At 44.7% G+C, this 23,419-nt stretch overlaps 1 long non-coding RNA gene across 1 annotated transcript; it reads right to left on the bottom strand.

The window, feature by feature from the left end:
• Positions 1-14,373: 14,373 nt before the first annotated feature.
• Positions 14,374-22,441, bottom strand: LOC120712871. The gene is made up of 3 exons (XR_005691082.1): positions 21,637-22,441; positions 16,540-16,644; positions 14,374-14,618 (listed from the first exon to the last, which is right to left on the bottom strand). It is a non-coding gene; the product is annotated as an uncharacterized LOC120712871 (long non-coding RNA).
• Between the last annotated feature and the right edge of the window lie 978 nt (positions 22,442-23,419).

The following is a 23,419-nucleotide window of genomic DNA, read 5'->3' as shown; positions in this document are numbered from 1 at the left end:
CCGTTGACGACTAAAATTGGCAGCAACCTCAACAGACCGGTCTGACCGGTATGTCCAGGCGGTCTGACCGGTCTAGGCGTCTGTAGACGGTCTGGCATGACCAACCAGTTTGACCGGTAGGTCCGACCGGTCTGACCGGTCCGAGTACAATTAGAGTTCTTAATAGATTTAGATCTGTAAACAGAATTTCTTGCGGGGTAAGTCTTCCCCACCCTATAAATATAAAGGGTAACGGCCGATTGAAGGAGAACCCAATCGAACCAATCAAATACATTTATCCTTATCGTTTTTATCTTTCTTCCTCGTTATCCTACTTTTCCAACCTCGACATGCTGTTCTTCTCTCGTCTCCATGGCGTTTGAGGACGCCATAGCTGGCCTGCCGAGCCTAGGGCAACCCTACGCGCGCTTGCCCCGACGGGGTCCCTCCCGGGCGAGCGTTCGTCGGATCGTCGCCGTTGTGCACGGCGACCGGTCTGACCGGTCCCTCTGACCGCTCCACGCAGGAGGTGCTGCAAGAAGCTCCTCCTCGCGTCGCGCGTGTTGGCCTGTAAAAGGCGCCAAGCTTCGCAGCTCATTTATCTGCATCCCCCGGCCCTAGCAGCTGACAGAGACGCCACTACCTCTTGCTTCTCACTAGCTCATCACACTCATCTGTCAGTCATCACCAATGGATCCATGATTTCGGCTATGATCTGTTTCCAGTTTCCAAGGCTTTACTCTGCATTGCTTTGTTTCGGCGCATTCATCAGCGGCATGATGGGCCGAAGCTATTCCTTGATTGGTGGCATACTACTCTGGCCATGCTTTATTTCTGTACTACACTCCTATTTCAGTTCATGAATCGTTTGCGTTGATGTGTCTGATATTCAGAGCATCAATGCAGAACGTGTATAATAGAGAAGTGCTATGTGTATCATAATTTGATGATACATTCTCTATCCAAGGATAAAGCTCCCATCGATCTTCTTCTGGTTTTGTTTGGCACATGGGTGCATGCATCATGTCTGCTCAACTTTCTTTTATAGATATAAAGTTTGATGGGCTACATATATATCTGAAAGTGATCGACTTATACATTTCTGTGTCTATAGAAATCTTGTTTAAAATTAGCCAGGATTATTTTAAAAAGAAAAAATCCGATTTACACCCTCGAATTATCACAAAAGTCTAATTTTCATCATTCAACCAAGACCAGATAACTGAGGTCATCCAAATGTTGAAACCGGGTAAATTTAGCCCTTTAGTGGCTACGAAGGTAGTTTTACATTTTGTGAGAATTAAAATTTTCAAATTTAAACTAAAAAAATTATAAGTAATTCATTTTAAATAAAAAAATGAAATGACTATCAAAATTTTTCTAAAATGTAGCCTATCTATTGGTACAATATTTGTCAATTATTCAGATCCAATTTTGTTTGTTCATAATGTTTGGTTGCTTGTAGTTATGCCTATTATTTTTGAATAACTAAGAATCAAATAGAGCATTAATAGATATGTTACATTTTTAGAAAAGTTTTATTACTATTTTTATATTTTTCTGATTTGAAATAAATTATTTTTATTTTTTTAAATTTAATTAGAATTTTTATTTTTTAAGCAAAAAATGCAAATCCACCCTAAGGGCCAACTTTGTCATGTTTCGATAGTTGGATAGCTTCTGTTATTCGGTTTTGTAGTTGAAAGTTGATTATCGGACTTTTGCGATAGTTCAGGGCAATAGTTCGGACTTTTGGATGCCCGTATGTACTATCATTTTCTTGAAAAGATATTGTGCAGTCAATTGAACACTCAACTAATAATCTTTGGTATCTCGATGGCTACAACTAATTTTTAGAGCATATTAAAGTTCACTGCTAAAACTAATCATTTCAAAGTCCTGTCAATTTTTTGTAACCTTGTCGCTGTCGGCCTCAAAAAAAAATTTGTGTAACCTTGTCGCTGTCGGCCTTGAGGCATGCATGATGCCGCCGCCACTGATCGACGGTGGTTATCGTTCATTTCGTTCTGTTCATGATCGCAGAACATCAAGCGAAAGTCAGGAAAGGGAAATCTGCTAGCTAGTTCTGCAATTCCTTCATCTCGAGTGGGTACCCGATAGATCTCTGTTAGCCCTACACACCATTGTTGGCAAGCCAGCTTCAGAAGGAACGTTTTCAGAGGTTATGGAGATACACGTACACAAAGGTCACAAGCATCAGTTGCAACCAACCAACGATGGATCAGTTCCCAGTAGGCTGCCGCGGCCATGCTCTACAGTTCGCGGCGAGTGACGCTGCACCAAGCTACTACCAGCTGCTAGAGGCCAATACATGTTCTTGCTAGCTCCCTGCATGTTCTTGCTAGCTCGCTCCCTGCTGAATTATCTGCGTGCCTAGCTGACAGTGACAGGCACTCTTCCAGCTACGTACCGCGTCCACTCCTCATCATGGATCAACGAATGGATGGTTTTGGTTGGGGATTTCCTTTCCAAATTTCGAGGCTTTCTGTATCTTCATTTCTTTTCCGTGATATTAAGAAAGTGTATATTTTGTCTAAAAATAAAGAAAGTGTATAGGCGTATGTCCCCAATATAATCTGCATTGCTTTCTGCACATTCAGTGACAATGCAAGATGGGCCCAAGATATTCCTTGATTGGCTACTAGCATGGTCCTACTCATCCTGGAAGGCATTATCTATTTCTGCATCTCAGTTCAGGAGCCTTGCGTCGTCGACGTGTCAGATCATATCTCCACTCGAGTCTCATCGAGAGTGCTGCAGACTAGTTCTATGTGTTTGCAAAAAAAGGTGCTTTTTGCATGATACACAGCATATTGGATGCGTCGTGAGCGAAGAGACCGGGCGATGGGTATCCATACCTGAATCTTGAAAATGATTCCTTTTAAACCATTGCAAGTTCCTTTGAATTTTTCTGCATGTACGACTATTTTTCAAACAAAAAAAATAGCATGGGGGCATGGCAGGGCAGGCATCAAAATATATACAGAGTATGCACCTTGCACTTCAGATGATCATTCCTAAACCCCTTCTCATGTAAAAATAAAACATTCCAAAACCCCGTCAAATTCATTTGATTAAACAAAACTGTCAAATTTGTATTAGTGGGCAGCATGAATGCTCCTTTTTTTTGAAATAAAGGCATGAATGCTCCTGACCCCTTTCATTTCATTCAGGCTGTGTTTAGATCAATTTTTCAAAATTCCAAAAATTTTATAAATCGCCTGTATGGTGTATTAAATATAGTTGAAAAAATCGCATTACACAAATGGACTATAAATCGCGAGACGAATCTAATGAACCTAATTAGGTCGTGATTAGACACAAAATTACTGCAGTAAAGCTACAGTAAATATGCTCTAATGATGGATTAATTAGATTCGTCTCGTAGTTTACAGACGAGTTCTGTATTTAGTTTTGTGATTAGTCTATATTTAATACTTCAAATATAAAAAGATGTCCTTTCAAAATTCAAACTAAATGGATCTAAATACGGCCTCAGCTCTGATGCAGAACTGGATGCATGCACCAGTCAGTGTACATGCACTCATCGATGGCTGGGGATGCGCCCCTGGTCCTTTCCTGCAAAATCGCCCACTGGCTTGTGAATGTATGATGATGCCCTGCAAAGAGAGATGCGATCCTTCAGATAGTAAAGCAGGAATATATTGCCACGATCCTTCAGATAGTAAAGCAGGAATATATTGCCGTTTGATTCGAGGGCATACATTCCCTGCCAGCGGTTACCAACTTACTATTGCTGATAGCTGATTCCTTCTTGGCAATCACGTACAGTACTGGTTTGATTCTCCACCACATAGGTAACATCGTACACATCTGCATGTCTCCATCAGCAAGTTCGTTAATCATCCTTCTAGATAGATTTTTGATGCAGCATATACGTTTTCTCTTCGTGGAGCAAACAACACAAGGTATCTCCACAACCCGGTTCTTCCACAACTGTCACCCAGTGAATGTGCGAAGTGAGGAGGACCTTGATGGTGAGGCAGGATCACACTAAAATTTGGCACGCTGAGACTAGAACAGGACAGCAATGGCAGGCATTTATTTTTGGAGCAAGCATCAACAGATTTTAGTCCTCCTGAACTTGCTGCTGAACTGCATTTCTGAAGCAAACTACTCCCCTCTGAAGTTGCTAAGAAACTAGAGTGATCTGAACAATGATCTGATGGCTGCGATTTCGATTTAGTATCATATCTTGAAAATAATTAGCTGGACTTCACTCTCTCAAACATACTGTCACTTCAGTCTTACTACGCCTGAAACTCTGAACATCCCGGTCTCTATCTAGTTGTCAATATGCAGTACTGCATTTCTGAAGCAACAACTCGCTTCACAAACGCTTTGAGCCGGACGCGGGTCCTCGTCTAGTGGACCAGCGCCGCTCCGTCGTCGACGGCTCTGCCTTTCGACTGGAACTACGACGCCAGGGACGCGGTCGCCGGCGTCGACCCTCCGGTGTTCGCACCCTGCCGCCTGACCGGAGCCGCAGCGGCTGGCGGTGCCGCTATTATGCGATATCGCCTGCAAACTTGGTGAACTGAAAGTTGGAAGCATATGCTTTCCCAACAATTCAAGTAGGTATTCAATTGCACTGCACCCATCAAGTTTAGGCATCCGAAGAAAACTCAGAGCAACAGCACTCTGTCCCTGTGTACCCGCGATCCTACTGGTCCAGCAGCTCAATTCCTGCCCCCCAATCCGCCCGTGAATCCCGCCCGAGGAGAGCACCGGCGCCCTCTCCGCCTCTCCTCGCCTCCTCGCCTCACCAGCCAGCCGGAGAATGGGAAATAAAGTATTGCATGACACCATGAATTAGTCGCCAACACTACTACAAAAAAAAATGATTCACCACGATCTTTTTAAAACACCTCCGAGGCGGGCTGGAATTTCAACCGCCTCCATTAATGGTGTTGATTAATCGAGGCGGTAAAAAAAAACGTCTCACAAAATAGATTGCACGGCTGAACCACCGCCGCGTCTTCCTGACTCCTCCGCTTCCCGCCAAGCGAAAGCGCCACCCGCGCTGCCCCCATTGACGCCTTCCTCCTCAACAGGATGCACTCCTGCAACTGCAACCAACCATACTGCTAGTATTGCCTGCACCTCACCACACCAGTGATTGATTCTCAAATTCTCAATACTGATAGAATGTCCTGAGCCAGTGAAGGCTGCGGTCCGCTCCACTGGCCATGATTGGTCCAAACATTCGTGTTCAGATTATTTCATTGCAATCTGGCCTCAAAAAGAGATTATTTTATTGCAATCTAGGTTGATCCCAAGTCCCAACCTTTTTGAACAAATTTTTTTTTTGAACAATTAGGTTGATCCCAACCTACAAATCATTTTTTTCTTGAAAAGATCCGATGTATCCCCAGTTGCTCCTCCCTCATCGAGTGGCGGGGCCACAATTTCTCATTTCACAGATCCTTCCTTGTCGATGCTGCTCATCACTCTCTCGGCCTGAAGAGGAGAAGAGCATGGACGCAGCACCAAGCTCCGGTTGCGCAACAGATAGTGCTCCGCCCCGGCCGTACCCCTCCCTAAAGTCGTCTCGCGCGCGTCACCAAGCACCGGTCGCCGCGCGCCGCCGGCCTCGCCGCGACACGGTGTCCTCCGTGGCGCTTAACTCTGCCGTGTGTCCACCGTGCCGCCGCCCTCTTGAGGCCCACGCCGGCACGCCGCCACTCCTGTGGCGCACCCCCGCCGCCCGGCCGTCGAATGCGCGCCCACCAGCACACACGGCCGGCGGCCCGAGTAGCCGTCCGTAGAAAGATCGGCGTGCGCCGCCGGCGTCCACTACGTCGATGCGATGGAGCTAATCGACGACCGAACCTGGACGGCGCCGCGGGGCGGCCGGGTCAGGACCCCCGGCGGGGACGGCACTCAGTCTACCGTCCGGGGGGTGGACGGTAAATGAAATACCGTCCACCCCTGGGCCGCTCCCGGACGTTGGATCGGTTTTCGTGCGGTCGTGATTGCCGCGGATAGCAGCGACCCTCTCCGCTTTCCTCACACGACGCCGACGCCCTGCCTGGCTTGCCCGCCATTCCCTTCGACGAAACACGGAGCTCTGATCCATCTCACAATCTGGGCCTCAACGCTGAAAAATTGGTCATGGACACTCGAATCGACATCTTGCATTGCTCTTGCCAGTGCCCGTCCATCTGGCCAGCAGCTCGCCGCCGGCGCCCGTGCAGAGGGAAGACGCGGCGTGCATGGCGGCGGAGGCTGCTGCTGCAACCATACCCGAGCAGCACGCCGACACCGGCACCTGCATGCCGCCGGGGACTTCGTCCACTTCACCATCCCAAAGTCCTTGCGCGCCTCTCACCAAGCACAGATCGCCGCGCACCGCACACGCATGCCGCCGCCGGCCGACCTCGCTGCGACGCGGTGTCCTCCAGTCCATGGTGCTTAATGCTGCCGTACCGTTGCGCCGCCCTCTCGAGGTCCACGCCGCTGCCGCGTACGCACCCTGCCGCCCGACGGTCGAACGCGCGCCACCAGTACACACGCCCACAGCGGCCATCCGTCGAACGGCGCGCGACGCCGCGAGCCTGCGACGGCGTCCGCCCATGGCAATTGATGGCCGCACCATCTCCCTGGAAAGCTGGAACACCTCGCGATCTATTCTGGTCCCGGGAATCGAGCGGCGGAGCCCTGGACGGCGCGGCGACCGTGCTGCCCATGGCGCCGGCCGGGTCGGACACCAAGCGAGGACAGCACTTTGTCTACCGTCCGGGGTGGACGGTCAATGAAATACGGTCCACCCCTGGGCCTATCCAGACCGTTGGATCGGAAGTGTGCGGTTGTGATCGCCGCGCGACGTGCTGCCTGCCTGCCGTCGTCCCCTTCGACGAAGCGCTGCCAGGCCAGCGGCATCCGCGAGCATCACCATCACGCCGGCACCGGCACCTTCGCGGCGCCGCCGGGACTCTGTTCGCTTCCACGCCGTGGGCAGGCCGGCGGCGCCGGGCGCGGCCATCCCCTCGCGAGCGCCGGGCGCTCGATCATCCATGATTTGGTGCCACCGATGAACACGTCGATCTGGGCGATTAGCTCCACCAGCACGCGCCGCCGCACCTCGCCAGACGCAAGAGGGTAAGCTTGGCCTTTTGCCATCAGTTTCGGGAAAGCAAGCTGCCTACCTAACACAGCGGTGCAAGGCGTCCACCAGTGCACCCCCAGAGCAGCCGGCCTCGCCGCGACGCGGAGACCTCAGTGGCGCTTAACGCTGCCGGCTGCCGTGCCGCCGCCCTCTTTGAGGACCACGCCGCCACTCCTGCAGCGCACCCCCGCCGCCCGGCCGTCGAATGCGCGCCCACCAGCACACACGCCCAGCGGCCAGAGCAGCCGCCGTAGATCGAGCGGCGTGCGTTGCTGGCGTCCACGGCGTCGATGCGATGAAGGTGATCGGCGACCGCTGGAACACGTCGCCGACTAGGAAACCGGGCGGTGGAGACCTGGACGGCGCCGCGAGGCGGGCGGGTCGGGACCCCCGGGTGGACGGTGTTCCGTCTACCGTCCTGGGGTGGACGGTAAATGAAATACCGTCCACCCCTGGGCCGCTCCTGGTCGTTGGATCGGGATTCTACGGTAGAGATCGGCACGGATGGTAGCGCCGCCCCGTCCACTTTCCTCGCGCGACACGCCGAGCTCGATCCATGGATACTTGCAGACTCCAAAACGAAGCTCCAGCGTTGCACGAAGCTCGCCGCCGGCGCCCGTGCAGAGGGAAGACGCGGCGTGCATGGCGGCGGGCGCCGGAGGCGGCTGCTGCTGCAACCATACACGAGCATCACGCCGACACCGGCACCTGCACGCCGCCGGGGACTTCGTCCACTTCACCTTCCCAAAGTCCTCGCGCGCGTGTCCCCAAGCACAGATCGCCGAGCACCGCAAGGCCGGCCTCGCTGCGACACGGTGTGTGTGCTCCTCCTCCATGTTGCTTAATGCTGTCGTGCCGTGCTGCCGCCCTCTCGAGGTCTACGCCGCCGCGGACGCACCGCACCGCACCCCGCCGCCCGGTGGTTGAACGCGCGTCCACCAGTACACACGCCCAGATCGAGCAGCCCTCCGTCGAACTGCGCGCGACGACGCCGCGACAGCGTCCACCTATAGCAACTGACGGCCGCACCATCTCCCTGGAAAGCTGGAACACCTCGCGATCTATTCGCGTCCACCTATGGCAACTGACGCACGCACGCGGCACGCCGTCGCGTGACGTGCTGCCTGCCGTCGTCCTCTTCGACGAAGTGGTGCCAGCGACATCCGCAAGCATCACGCCGGCACCGGCATCTGCGCGCCGCCGCCGCAGCATCCGGTGGCTTCGTTCGATTTCACGCCGTGCGCAGGCCGGGGGCGCCAGGCGCCGCCGTTCCCTCGTCCGCGCCGAGCAGTAGCTTCCTCCCGTGCCTCGCCATGAACGTTCGCCTCCACGCGCCGCTCGGATTCCGTCGTGGAAGCATACCGTGATGGTGATCAGGCGGCGGTGCTCATCCATGATTTCGTGCCCCCGATGAACACGTCGAGTCGATCTGGGCGACACCAGCACGCGCTGGCCGCACCTCAGCATCGTGCGCCCGCGCGCGGGCTTCAAACAGCGTCGCTGCCGCCGCGAACGGGCATTGTTTTTAGTCGAATGTCCTTTGAACTCAATGGAAGTTGCAACATGGTAATAACCTTGGACTTTTGCCATCAGCTTCAGGCAAGCAAGCTGCCAACCGAACACAGCGGTGCACGCCCAGAGCAGCCGTCGTCCGTCCGTCCAACTGCGCGCGCCGCCGCGACGGCGTCCACGCCGTCGATACCAGGGTTAGAAATATCGGCCGCAATTTCGCGATATGCCCGATATATCGGGTTTATCGGTGGGGTCCGATATTTTTTTTATCGGCCGAAATTGATTTAATAAATATTTTTTATACTAAAAAGTAAATTAAAAAATAAATAAAAAAATAAAAATAAAAATAAAAAATAAAAAATCCCGATATTCCCGATATATCGGTTTTATCGGTGGGTTCCGATTTTTTTCCCCTACCGGAATTAAAAACCCTGGTCGATACTGTTGGAACTAGTCCTAGGATCTCTCACGCTCACGCAACGGACGGAGGTAGAAGATGATTGTACAGTAGACACAAGGGTTTGGCGCCGAACGCCCCGCCCGCGCACGCGGCCTGTATGTTGGCTGTCTATTGAACTCAAAGGACTCGAACACTTTGAGGAGACGCATTACATCGGCTAATATAGCCCTGCAGCCTAAACCACGACCTTGTCGTTACCACGCACGCACGCACGATCTTTTCTCATGCAGATGCCACAAAGCACGAACTGGCCAGGCTTCTCTCTGCTGCACGCACCAGCGCAAGTTGCTCCTCCGCAGGACTCGGTCGCTCGAACTGACCACGAGCCGTGCTCACGGATGCGCCATGCGATGCCTCCAACGTCTTCTCCTGATTACTCGGTCACCACCCAGACTAGACTCATCTAGCTAACAACTCAACCTGGAACATGTACATGCACGAGAGCACGTACACTCCCTGGACTCCCACGTACTCGTCGCACGCACGACGACAGACTCGACACGACCACGACCTAGACGATGGACACGAACACGAGCTCGAACACGCGCGCCATCGACGACTCAACTTGACACACGCCATGCGCGCACATGACGTGGTTTATTTCTAACAGATACGACGAAGCAGCCAATGACGGCACCATGTCCCTGGCAAGCTGGAACACGCCGCGAACAATTCTGGACCCGGGAAACCTGGCGGCGGGGACCTGGACGGCGGGGCATCGCGGCCGTGTCGCCAATGGCGCTGGCGGTGTTGGCCCCTAGGGGGACGGGGTATTTCGTCTACCGTCCGGGGGTGGACGGTAAATGAAATACCGTCCACCCCTGGGCCCTCTCCCGAGCGTTGGATTGAGCATGTGCGGTTGAGATCGGCGTGGATAGGGAGCGAAGGCCCTCTCAGCCTGCCGCGACGAGGGACGACGCGGCGCTGCGGTGGATGCTGCTGCTGCTGCCAGCATCCGCGAGCAGCGCGCCGGCAACGGGCACCTGCACGATCGGCCCCGGAGACGTCGCTCGCTCGCTTCCACGACGTGAGCAGGCCGGCGGCGCGCCAGGCGCGGCCGTCTCCTCGCCCGCGCCGCCGAGAAGTAAGCTTCCTCCCATGCCTCGTTTCGAACCTGCGCATCTCCACTTGCCGCACCAATGGCATCGCGGAAGCACACCGAGGCGATCCGGCATTCCGGCGGCGGCGCTCATCCATGTTTTCGGTGAACACGTCGGCCCGGGCGATTAGCTCTATCATCAGCACGCGCTCCATCTCAATGCACCTCCCTGCCCGCGCGACGCCGCGATGGCGTCCACCAGGCACTCTTTTCTGGAATGCCCTTCGATCCATTCGATCAATGGAAGACACAATGGGGTAACCTGCTTGGCATTTTGCCATCAGTTTCGAGCAAGCCAGCTGCCAACCTAACACATGCACATTGGCAGGTTCCATGACACAAATTAAAATCTTGCAGTTGCTGCAGGGGCGTTGCGCATCACCGTAGGGTAATCTGATAGATGGCCTGCCCAGGGCAGTATAGCAGAGACATCATGACTTGATGAGCATACAAGGTTAGGTGAAAACAGAATGTGAACCGAAAGCTGGAGACTGCATACGACGAATGTAGACCTGATCAGGAAGATCTTCAGCCCAAAGAAATACCACTGAGGATTCAACGATACTGAAACCCACCTAACCTTCACAAAGCAAATTAATGACATCATAAGATGACAGTACCTAACATGTTAGGTGAAAATGTGAGCTGAAAAACCTGGACTATATGTAAATGCAGTGCATCTCTTTCTTTGCTGACTTGCTGATTTACTTTGGGTGTTTTTTTAGATAATGGGAAAGAGAGTATCCAGCCTTGACCTCAAAAGAGGCTACAACCAATTATTACAAATTTTTCAAAACATCCGACTGCTAGAACACTGATAAGACTAACAACCAATCCGAAAGTTTTGATGAAGATATTTATTAAGATCAAATCCTATTGCTAAACCTCCATCCATGATTGGCAAAGAACTGCATGACCAAAACCTCCATGGTTTGATATGCCTTCTGTAACGCCTTCTTGTCTTCATCACGACTTTGTAGCTGTGCCCAAAATCTGAGCCAATGGGTGCCTCGATAAAGTACCTGCATATAAGTTTTTGTTAGAGATTTGTCAAACACCACATCATTCCTACTAAGCCAAATAGCCCAACATAAAGCGAATGCTCCTACTAACAGTTGTCTTTTTAACTTGGTTCCAGCCCCCCTAAGCCAATTACCAAACAAATGAGTCTTTTTAACTTGGTTCCAGCCCCCCTAAGCCAATTACCAAACAAATGAGTAATGCTATGAGGTGGATTTAAATCCAAAGCAAACTGTACGACTCTCCATAGGAACTTGGCTACGTGGCAGTCAAAAAAGAGGTGTTGAATAGTTTCATTACTGGAACAAAAGCAACATTGTTTGTTACCCTTCCAATTCCATTTTGCTAGATTGTCTTTAGTAAGAATAACACCTCTCTTTAGATACCACATAAAATTTTTAATTTTATATGGTATTTTAACTTTCCATAGATGTTTGTCAAACTGTACATTACCATTCCTAATAAGTGCATTGTACATTGAGCTAACAGTGAACACATCAGCCTGATTCAGATTCCATCGAAAAACATCAGCATTATTATTCAAACGAACATGACTGATTTGAGCAACCAAATCATGCCACAATGTAAGTAAGTGACCTGCCAAAGTTCTTCTAAAAGACACATTGAGCGGTACTCTACTAAAAACTAATGCTACGGTCGCATGCTTTTTGCACACAATATTATAAAGGTCAGGATATTGCTCTCTAAGTGTATGATTGCCTATCCACTTGTCCTCCCAGAATCTTATTTGATTACCATCATTTAAATGAAAGGACCCATGATTCAGGAAAGTGTCTTTAACTTTCATGAGACCAGCCCAAAAATGAGAGTCCCCTGATTTTTTTTCCCACTTGAGCAATAGTCTGATTCATTAGGTATTTGTTTCTTAATAAACTTTGCCAAATGCTCTCTTCATTGATAAGTTTGAACATCCATTTACTTAACAAGCACCTATTTTGGATATCAAGGTTCTTAATGCCTAACCCACCAATTTCTTTTGGCTGTCATAGAATACTCCATTTTACTAATCGGTATTTCTTTTTATGTTCGTCAGATTGCCAAAAGAACCTTGATCGATAGTAATCCAATTTTTCAAATACCCCTTTCGGGACTTCAAAAAAAGATAACATGAACATGGTTAAACTAGTTAAGACTGAGTTGATTAGAACTAATCGTCCGCCTACTGACATGTGCTTCCCTTTCCAGGTACTTAGTTTTTTCTCAAACTTCTCCTCAATGATCCGCCAGTCTGCATTGCTAAGCTTTCTAAAATGCATTGGAATGCTGAGATATCTAAAAAGATACTTCCCAGATTGGCAGCCAAAAAGTTGCGAATATTGTTGTTCCATCTCTTTAGCTTGTCCAAAACAAAATATTTCACTCTTATGGAAGTTAATTTTAAGACCTGACAATTGCTCAAAAGCACATAGTAACATCTTCATGTTAGTTGCTTTTTCAATATCATGGTCCATGAAAAGGATGGTGTCATCAGCATACTGCAAGATAGACAAGCCGCCATCTACAAGGTGAGGAACAACCCCCGTCACTTGACCTTCATCCTTAGCTCTATTTATTAGGATAGCTAACATGTCAACAACAATATTAAACAAAATGGGTGAAAGCGGATCGCCTTGTCTCAGGCCTTTCAAAGTTTGAAAATTTTATCCTATCTGATCATTAATTTTGATACCCACATGACCCCCTTGGATGAAAGCTTCGATCCATTCACACTATTTCTGTGAGAAACCTTTCATTCTCATTGTTTTTTGGATGAAACTCCATTTGACTTTATCATATGCTTTCTCAAAATCAATTTTAAAAATGACTCCACTTTGTTTTTTCCTATGTAATTCATGAATGGTTTCGTGTAAAACAACGACTCCCTCCATGATATTCCAACCAGGAAGAAAAGCAGTATGTGTAGGACTAATAACCTTCTGTGCTACCGATAAGATCCTAGTAGCCACTTTTGTGAAAATTTTAAAGCTAACATTAAGCAAACAGATGGGTCTGTATTGCTGAATTTTGATAGCTTCTTTACACTTTGGTAATAAAAAAATTGTCCCAAAGTTGAGGCTGTAGAGAGGTAGATCTCCATTATGGAACTTTGAAACAATGCCATTAGGTCAACTTTAATTGTATCCCAAAAGGCCTGATAGAATTCAGCCGGGAAACCCTGGGGCTTTATTATGCTCCATCTGAAAAATAGCCTCTCTCACCTCCGCTTCTGTGAACTCCGAAGTGAGGATCTCATTTTCAGTATCTGTTACTTGGGGAATATCCTCAATTCGAGTCTCATCCAGGTTAAAATTATTATTATCTGGTGGACCGAAGAGACCCTTATAATATGTGGTGATGTATTTCTTTACTTTGGGTGTTGTTCCAGACTTTTTTGCTAGACTAGTAGTATATATATTCGACCCTAGAATCCCATAATGCATATCTCTAAAGGATTTTTTATTAATTAATATATACTATAAGGAACGAAAACAATTAAAAGTCATTCCCACCAAAAAATTTATCCCCACTCTCTCACAAAAGGCCCACTAATCAGAAAATTTTTGGTTGAACCAGGCCCGACGAAAACTAACTAGCGGCGAAAACAACGTTTCCGCGATGTTTCCGCCTTTCGCGGCCTTTTTTTTCTCACCTCGCGGCGTACCCCTACCCGCCCACGCGACCTACCCGCACACACGCCATGTCCTTCCGTAATTGTTTCCGTGATTGCAGCGCGCGCGGGTGACGGACCTTGATCAGCAGAATTGTTTCTTAATCAGCAGGCGACGCGGCTGCTCCTCTCCATATTTGCTGGCTCAATCCAATCATCCGGGGGGGCGCTAGTGGGCGATCGTTCGCCGCTAGCCGCTGTGACGAACGAGCGTCGCCAGTTTTCAGCGGCTCACACGCATCCGGACCACCTGGCAACGAGCACTAGGATTCCCATGTCTAGCTTCTGTGCAGTTCGGATATTAGCTCACTTCTAGAATACTCTGCGTGCTTTTTCTTCCCCTTTTCTTCTCTTTCGGGACAGCGGGTGGGTGGGCAGTGAAATGGGCGGGGGAGTACTTTCATATACATATGAATGTAAAAGTAGCGCTCAAAATGTTTTTACGTCCATGCAATAACTCCAAAAGGATAAAAATGAAATGAACAGGCAGAAAAAAATGTGACACTTCACTACTGAAATTTCAAGAAAAAAAATAACACATCACAATACTTTCGCATATGTATTATGTTCCTTCTATAATAGAATATGAGCCACTACAATAAATACAACAAAAATAATTGTTCATAAACATTTCTCGACATAAAAAGTTGTTTTTCAACTTAATAAGAGAAAGCTCATTATTTGGTAGAAAAGCGTCAATGGACATGTCCGAAAGAAATTCAATGACATCCTGCAAAAAAAAGAGTGTCAGAAAGTATTGTTTCAAGTGGATTAATAATATTTCAATCACATGTTTTGACAAACTTCCAATGCACATACTGAATGCTTTATATCCTTTACACATAGATTTTTCATATTGCATAGATCAAAAGACTTCAAACTCAAAATCAAGTACCTTTAACTTTCAAGATATATGTACGAAGCTTTGTAATTAAATATTAAAAACATTTGACTCATATATTCTAAACTTCTTACATCTCCAACTTTAAGCCACAAGTTAAAAATCTCTGTATAGAAATTTATATACACATATCTTTCAAGTCATATATTAAAAAAAGTTAAACATACAATTCAAAAACTATCAGATCACACATTCAAAACATTGTAAAAACCACATTTGAAGGCAAATATCCACTAGTTTTAAGTCAAGTACAAAAACTTTAGGCATATGCAAGGAAAAACTTTACACCCTATCAATTGAAAGCTTTAATATCTCATAGCGGAAAATAATTTTGTTTAAACTTAGGTGAGGGAAACATTATAGAAATCAAGAAACTATTAAATTCGACTAAATTTTAAGATACTTTAAAGTTTTCAAAATATTTGAACCAAGCAACTAGTTAAAAAGTAGCTAGTGGCATATATCAAACATCATGATCTTGTCAATAGAATGTAGGTTTAACTATTTGGCTTTATTTTAACTAACTATTATTTTCCTGCACCTTGAGAGGTTTAAAACTCTTGCAAAATAAGAACTTTGTACATGGACATCTAAAACTTTATACAAACATATTTAAAAATCTATATCTATACATGAAAGTTTTCTAGACATATAAAAATTTAACTCTAAAGTTAATAACTTTGCACTTTGAATTCAGAATTTTTGAAGTCACTATAAAAAACTATTTACTAAAACAAACCCCAAACTTTGTCCTCTGAATTTATAAAATTTCTTTTAACAAAACTTTATGAGAAGACTTCTAAATCCAAACCTATTTCAAAACCTTGCATTCTAGAAATATAGCAACCTAATAAGTACATGGCTCTATAGTACAACTTTATGATCCTATTCATGCATAAGAAAGTTGGTCCTATGCAAAACAAAATGGAACAAACCATAAAATTGAATCTAGAAACTTTCTACTTTTACATTTCAAAAAATTGACTCTTAGAGCCAAAACTTTGCACTCAAAATTTAGGAGCTTACTGCTTACACATTTCAGGAACATTAAATGTACATATTTAATAACTTTATATGGATACTTTGAAAGCTTATGAGCCACGTGTGTAAAACTTCATATATGTAGGTCAACTAATTTCAACTACATGATTTTAATATTTATACATTCTTGACTTTCAAGTTCTATACATAGTAGTTTGTAAAATTAATGTGAAAAAACTTTAAGTGCACATATTAAAAAAATCTAGAATCCCTTCCTATAAATGCAAATATTCAAAATTTTATAGAATCCCAAATTTTAATGAACATAATTAAACTAAAAACTTCACATTAGTATTTTTAAAAATTTATGAACCAAGTGTTCAAAATGTTACACTTGTAGTTCAAAAAATTGTAATGTAATTGAAAACTCTAATACCCTCGACTTTCAGTTTGTATGCATAACCCTTTACAATAGAATATAACCAAACTTTTGATTACTATATGCAAAACTTTATAGGATACATATGCTTGACATATAACTGTAGAACAGTTCCAAAATGGAGACCAAAAACATAAAAATAAAACAAATAATAAGTATGGTTCACAAACAAAAGGTAGGCTTAAACCTCACATATGTCACTTTTCTAGTGAAAATGGATGGGCTATCTGGTCTAGACAAAGAGAAAGGGGATTTGCTAATACATGTAGGAAGCATCAACAAAAAATGCACATGAACATGAAGGAGGATATAAGAGAATATGCAGCTCACCTCAAATATGATTTTGCTCCTGCTCCTGAACTACACCGCATAAGTGACCTTGCATTGAGAAAAAAGAATTTTCTCCAGCTCTAGAAACTTCACATGAATCCCAAACTAATATTATGGTATAACAAACCAACAAGATGTGTGTGAGAAGATAATTACATCAAGGGGTTTTTTTGTCTACAGGACACTCTCAAAACGTGATTTTGTGCGCTGCACATTCCACTCCCTGAATTAATCCGTAGAACACCTTGAGTGGAAAATTTTGTGTGTGGCACATGGACTCCATTAAACAACTCATTTTCAATCTGAGTGGTGAGAGAACATGACCTGAAAAGACTAAAATGCCCCTGGTTGTATTTCCTCCACTGGGTCCTTATCCCTTCGCCTCCACTGGGTCCTTATCCCTTCGCTTCCTTATCCATTCACGGTGGAGGAGGGAGACCTGGGGTTGGGGTTGGGGCTGGGACGGCCGCTGCCTCCTGCAGGCCTACCTGCCTGCCTTCACGCCGATTCCCCCGCCCCCACCCCACCCACACAGCGCGCACGCCGGTGTGTGGCTAGGACAGCCGCCGCCGCCGCCTGCAGGTCTGCCTGCCTTGGCGCAAGTCGCGACGGCACTGCGACAGCGCCGACCATGGCGCGGAGCCCGCGCGCCTTGGCACGGAGCCCCCGCGCGCGTCTGCGGGGCCACCGGCCGCACGTCTATCCGCGATTGCGCCGTCCGCGACACCGCGACCGAGCCGCCCTCCGCGACACAGCGACCGAGCCGCCCTCCGCGACACAGCGACCGAGCCGCCCTCCGCAACACCGCGCGCGCGTCTACGTGGCCGCCGGCCGCCCGTCTGCCCGCGACAGCACCGTCCGCTTGGGCGCGCCGAGCTTCCGTTCGTTCGCCCGCGAGGAGCACCTGATCTGATGTCGTCGCATCGATCCCCAATTTCCCGACGTGGTGTGGGGTGGCTACACAGCACCGGATCTCCGACGAAAGCGCTGGATTTATCATGGGTTCCAGATGGGTAAGTTAAGGTCACTCTTGCTGTCATTGAGGTTGTAGCGTTCATGATTGCTGTTGGGGTCATCCTTGTCTGTTCTTTTTTGTTTTGTAGGATGGACCGCAACACGGCTTGTAGATTTGCCATCCGCATCCCTAGCTATCAGGAGCATGGTACACATGTGATTCATGCCACCTGCAATAAGAACTGAGTTCGTGATAAGGATACAATTTCATGGATGGATTTCTATGCTGACTTAGATGCTGAGATAAAGCGAAGCAGTGCCCAAACTTTATCGGTGAGCTTTTGGGACAAGGTTGCATGTGAGTATAGCGACATTGATTCTGATTCCTCATTGCTTGCTGCAATTGATATGTATTGGGACATTAGAAGGCTTCCTGTGGTAGTTTCAGTCATTAACCAACCCAATTATAATAGCAGTTTATGTAGTGAAGTTGATGTTGTTGATATGAAATCAAATCAGCTTTTGATATGCAGCACTGAAATCAAATCAGATCTAGTTGACAGTGCACCTGATCTTGTTACTAATGAGACTAATGATCCTGATTCTCATACCAATGATCCTTGGGGTGAAAATGATGAAATAGAGTATGTTGGAGTAGATGATGAGCCTGTTGAGCGTGCTGAACCTGCTTCTAACATTGGCTTTGATTACATTCTTGACATTGATGAAGAAGATAATGATGACTGTGCTATTGATGATGTGGAAAGTTGTAATGTGGTTGAGCATATAATTGACTTAGAAAACCCCAAAATTGCTGTTGGGGTGACATTTGAAGATAGAGACACTTTCATGAGAGCTATTAGACAGTATGCTATTCTGAATGAGGTTGAAATTGTAGCTCGTTATAATGAAGCAAGGAGGTATAGAGGATATTGTAAAGCCAAGAAGTGCAAGTGGAGAATACATGTATCACAACTGCAGGATGAAAGGACATGGCAGATTAAGAAGATGCCTAACAAGCATTATTGCAAGAGCACAAGTAAAGTACAGAACAATTGCATGGCTAATCAATTCTGGGTTAGGGATAGAGTAATCCAATGGTTGAGGCAAGATCCCATAATTGGAGCTTCTGCTTTCAAGAACAAGTTGGAGGAGAAGTACTTGATCAAGTTGTCATACTGGATTGTCTACAATGGCAGGGGGTTAGCACTTGATGAGATCTTGGGCAAATGGGAGGATAGTTTTGACTATGCTTTTGCATTCAAGGCAGATATAGAGAGAAAGGCCCCTGGCAGCATAGTAGAGATAGATTGTGAAAAGGTTGGGGTCCAAGATGAGATTTAGTAAGATGTTTGTTGCTTTGAGGCCATGTATTGATGGATTCAAAAATGGGTGCAGACCATATTTGGGCATTGACTCCACTGCTTTTACTGAAAGGTGGAAGGGGCAGTTAGCTGCAGCTATAGGCATTGATGGACATAACTGGATGTTTCCCGTGGCATATGGTGTATTTGGATCAGAGACACAAGATAATTGGGTCTGGTTCATGAACAAGCTTGCAATGGCAATTGGATCCCCACCTGGACTTGTCATTTCAACTGATGCTGGGAAAGGTATTGACATAGCAGTGACAAAAGTCTTCACCAATGGTGTAGAGCATAGGGAATGCATGAGGCATCTTTACAAAAATTTTAAGAAGCGATATCGTGGAAAGATCTTTGAAAAGAACCTCTGGCCAGCTGCAAGAGCTTACAAGAAGGACATATTTGACAATCACTATAACATCATGAAGGCATCATCCACAAAAGCAATGAAATAGATTGAGGACAATCACAAGCACTTATGGGCAAGATGTTATTTCTCTACAGCTAGCAAGTGTGACTATGTGACCAATAACATTGCTGAAGCCTTCAATAACTGGATAAAACATGACAAGTCACTGCCTGTGATAGAACTGATGGATACAATTAGACAAAAAATCATGGAGAAATTGTATCAAAGAAGAACTCTAGCCATGAAGTTGACTAGTAAAGTGCTGCCACACATAATAAAGTCTCTCAATGCAAAGAGTAGAGGACTGGTTGGATATTCAATCCACAAAGGTCTTGGTCACATGTCAGAGATCAGTGGTGTTTATAGGGATTTGACACCTTGGAGACATACTGTTAATCCGAAACAAAGAACTTGCACATGTAAGAGATGGCAGCTCACTGGACTCTCATGTAATCATGCGATCAGTTTGATATGCTCTTATAGGGGTGTAGAATTGGAGGATTATGTCGACAGCTGCTACTTTGTGTCAAAGTTCAAATCAGCATATGAAGGTTGGATGGAACCAATACCAGACAAGAGTATGTGGCCTCAAGTACAACTAGAATTCAAGCTGTGACCTCCAGTACTCAAGAGGGCAGCAGGTAGACCAAGGAGTAGGAGAATAAAATTAGTTGCTGAGGGTGGCAGCAGGAAAAGAAAGAGATGCAAGAGATGTGGTCAGTTAGGACATATGCAAAAAACTTGCAATGAGACAGTGTATGACTCAGATGATTCACCTCCTGCACAACCAAAACCAAAGAGTAACAAAACCAAGAAGGAGAAAGTACCAGCTAGCACAAGTACACTTAAAAATAAGAGGACCAAAAAGGAAAAAGTAGCAGCCAACACAAGCACACCTAAAAATAAGAGGACCAAGAAGCAAGTGATCACAAAAGTAGGAGCCAGCTCAAGTACACCATTGAAGCTGCTACATGCACCATCAACACCAACTAGCCCATTTGATCTAAACTGTAGTCCTAGGGCAAGGAGGTAATCATCCAGACTTTATTCTCCTACTCCTCCACTGCAATGGACCATCTATACTTTTTCTAATATCAACATCTAGACTTATGTTTTTTCCCTAATCTTTGTTTTCTTTCACAGTCGAGCTAGGAGAATTGCAGTGGAGGAGGCTGAGGTGCATGGAACAATGGCACTGGACCATCTAATGAACGTCTGATGCATGTGGTTGTTTGTTTGTAATTTTTAATGGCAATTAGATCCCTAATTGGACTTGTAATGGCACTGGAACTTGCATCATGAACATCTTTTGACATGCCAAATTGATGTAATTTGTGACATGTTAACAATTATGATATGCTAGTCAATTATTATACATATATTGTCTCCTCAAATTTGTTGACCGGATATTGTGGCTGCAAGACGGAGTAATGGCTTCAGAATGCTCTTTTAGACAGTCAGGGGCATTTTAGTCTTTTTAGGGCATGTTCTCTCCCCTTCCAGATTGCAAATGAGTAGTTTAATAGGACCAATGTGCAGCGCACAAAATTTACAACACACGGTGGGCTACAGACTATTTCAACAAGTAGAGTGTGCAGCGCACAAAATAGTGTTTTTGCAGTGTCCTGTAGACAAAAAAACCCTTACATCAACATGCATGGAATCAATACGAACTAGAAAAGATTATCAAAAATATGAATACAACCTTATACATGTAACCTCCCCAGCTTTGTAATTCCAAAACTTTGTACAGTAAATTTATGAACATTCTACAATTAAATATAAAAATTTATACTACTAGATACAAAATTTTATACATGAATATTTGAAACCTTTCACAAATATATACTGACATAAAAAATTAACACTAAATTCAATAACTTTGCACTTTCAACTCAAGATCTTTGAAAATCACTTGTCAAAAATATTTTAGTAAAATAAACTCAGAACTTTGTAGTCCCAATCAGAAAACTTTATAGTAGCATGTTATAAATTTTTGTACTCTTGTGAATCCAACTTTACTCTTCCAAAAATCTAAAACTTTGTGATAGCACATTTAAAAATTTGTACTTCTAGATCAAATACTTCATAATTAAAAAAAATTTGCGTTCCCATATTGGGAACTTTGTCCTAGCCTATCATAAACTTTGTACCTCTCAGTTCTAAACCTTTATCTGGAAAAAATTTACAGTCCTGAACATTAGAACATATAAACTTTAGAAATATAACATTACTAACTTTGTACTCTGAACTCCAAAATTTTGTAATTCAAACAAATTTAGCATCTAATGTAAGGGACTTCATACCAAAGTATATTGAAACACATACTTATGGAGTTTTACCACAACAATCAATGTGCCTTGGTCTCACCTGAATGCTTGCGAAGTGTTGTGGAACAAACTCTTGTTTCAAAGCTGCCTTAGCCTGAGCTGTACAGAATAGGAGTTTAGTAAGCCTCTTGTTAATGGACAAATCATAGTTACAAAACTCATAAAAATGAATTATCCATGGTTTAGTGAAAACAAAAAAAGAACCTACTGCACAAATGCCTTGGCAAAATTACCAAAAAATACTAGAACTCAAAAGTATTAGTTTATTTTTTGATGGAGAGTGCTAGGCACCGCAAGGTAGTACCTTAAAAAACAAATAGTATTCAAAAACTTTGTGTTGGCACATCATAAAAAAATTTACTCCTAGATACAGAACTTTGTGCTCCAAAGTCACGAACTTTTTAACTGAAAATTTTGCATTCTGAAGTTGGGGACTTTGTACTAGCCTATTATAAACAATTTACTTTTATATACAAAAATTTTAACCTATACATAGAATATTTTCTATATCTCAACTCTCGTATTGCACTTTAAAACTTTTGTACTGGAATGTTGCAAACTTACAAAATTATAATATAGAACTTTGATCTAGCATTCAAGCTATGGGTATAAACTGAAGAATTTTAGCCCAGACACAAATTTAAGCTAGAAAATCTAAAAATATTGATGTTCAGCTAATGGGCGAATGAAATAATTTACCTTCATGATTGGGAAAAAGAAAATTGTGTTTAGTACAAAAAGAGACAATATAGGTCAATATTGTTGTTCATAAGATACTCTATTGTATTAATGTTATAAAACAATTATTATGGCAATGATATTACTAGTTCTAGTGCTAAGGTGCAATGATTGGCAAAGGATAATGTATTTAGTCTCATAGAGAAATCTCAAAATAACAGAAGGATACAATGTGACCTTATCAAGCTAGTTTCTTTGATGACTAGTTAGATGGAAGGTTCAACTTTCATGCAAAAAAGTTGAAAAAAAATCTAAGAATGAAAAATGGATCATTTGAGCATTTTCAGCTAGTAGTAGCCTGCCCCCCCCCCATTAACTCATTGAGATGCTGGCTAGTTAGGGAGCTCTATACACCCGAAAAGATTTTAAAGAATTACAAATGTATAAGTAAAAACTTTATATATTATAGATTGCAAATATTTTAGACCATTGGGTATTGGGAACATTTTAATTACATGTACCAAAACTTTCTAATGCTATATCTAAAACTTACTACTAGCATATATTAAACATTGTATTTGTAGACCTAGAAATTTGTATAGAAACTCATTATTCTATTAAGTTGACTCATGATGCGGTGAAAAATAGTCTAGTGGTATCTTGATATCTGAGACAAACATCTAGGTAGTTTTAATGTCATGTATATGACGATGAGGGGGTGCTGATATCAATTGACCCCATGGTGCATTAAAATAGAGATGTCAAACCAAAAGGAAGAAAAAACTATGGTCATAGCTGAATCTCATACATAACTTGCTTAGATAGATATATGCAAAACTAATATCGTAATAGAAATGTTGCACAAAAATCAAAATCAAAATGAAAGATATCTAGTGTCCACCTAACAGGCAAGTGTATCTTGCATACAACTAGTAGTAGTATTAAAAAAATAAACACTCACAAAATCTAACCGGAAAAAGGAGATTTGGTAATAGTCCCAACACACTGCACAGGTTGAGCACACATAGCCTGCGCCTAGATTCCTGAATCACCGTAGCTCCCAAAAACTTAGAACCTGGAAAATAATGCCACTGGATATCTTACTAGCAGGCTACAAAATTATGAGAGGCACACGAACCCAATCA

Source organism: Panicum virgatum, chromosome 6K (assembly GCF_016808335.1).
Source record: "Panicum virgatum strain AP13 chromosome 6K, P.virgatum_v5, whole genome shotgun sequence".
Taxonomy (NCBI): Eukaryota; Viridiplantae; Streptophyta; class Magnoliopsida; order Poales; family Poaceae; genus Panicum; species Panicum virgatum.
This window is presented reverse-complemented; position numbering and strand designations above follow the sequence as displayed.